General features: G+C 40.2%; 1 long non-coding RNA gene across 1 annotated transcript; it reads right to left on the bottom strand.

Annotated features, from left to right (window-relative positions):
• Positions 1-18: 18 nt before the first annotated feature.
• LOC109509187 (uncharacterized) lies at positions 19-838 on the bottom strand. The gene is made up of 3 exons (XR_002166895.1): positions 650-838; positions 214-344; positions 19-143 (listed from the first exon to the last, which is right to left on the bottom strand). It is a non-coding gene; the product is annotated as an uncharacterized LOC109509187 (long non-coding RNA).
• Positions 839-893: the final 55 nt, after the last annotated feature.

Below are 893 nucleotides of genomic sequence, written 5' to 3'. Positions count from 1 at the left end.
GTTCTAGGAGGCTGTCTTTTCCATGTCACAAAAACTGGAATTTAAGCACTAAAATAATTCTTTAAAGAAAAGAAAACTTACGTGACTATAGCAGAAAGTGGCTTTGGTTTCTTCTCGGGAGCAAATTTTGGTGGTGCATCCGACTAATTGGTGAAAGAGAACAATGATCATGCATTTGTACGATACTATTGATGAGGACTTTCACTTACTTACCAGCACTTTGACAAAGTTAACTGGGAAGTAACCAGTGGATCCTTTACAAGTCCCCCTGTACCATTCACTGTCCACACGCTCCACCATGTTGATGATGTCACCGGCCTTCAAGCCCAGCTCTCCCGGACCCTCTAACGTAACAAAAAAACAATACTTGTCAAATCCATATAATATATTTTTTTTGATCAAGCACAGGTCACCTGATGTCAGAGTATTATTTCGGAGCAAGCAGTTAAAGTCAAATTTGTAGTCACTTGTAGTATTTCATTATTTGTGTAAATGTTTCAGCTAAAATGAAAAAATAAATTGATTAAAAACGGATGCTAATCTAACCCCGTCAAGGCTTTAGTTATCAAACCCTTTTTCGATACTTGCGATATCAATTTCCCAAAGCATCAAAGAAACTCGTGCTCTGAGTCATTCAAAATATTGTTACCTGGAGTGAAGTCATGCAAGGCTTGAACGTTTAGTCCTTTTTCTTGCTTGCCAGTTGGACTTGCAGCCTGCACAAACAACCACAGTCTCCATGTTTACGCATCCAAGGTCTGAGCCAGCATGAACAGTTACTTCAGGGGCACCGTTATGAACAAGCCCGATGCATCCTGCCTAGCAACATGCGACTTGGCAAATTTAACGCAGTGGCGTATTCAATTTTGTCTTCAGCAAGTTAATTCCATGCG

Source organism: Hippocampus comes, unplaced genomic scaffold (assembly GCF_001891065.2).
Source record: "Hippocampus comes isolate QL1 unplaced genomic scaffold, H_comes_QL1_v1.1 C16802706, whole genome shotgun sequence".
In the NCBI taxonomy this organism is placed as follows: Eukaryota; Metazoa; Chordata; class Actinopteri; order Syngnathiformes; family Syngnathidae; genus Hippocampus; species Hippocampus comes.
Note: the sequence above shows the minus strand (reverse complement) of the source record. Positions and strands in the feature narration are given on the sequence as shown.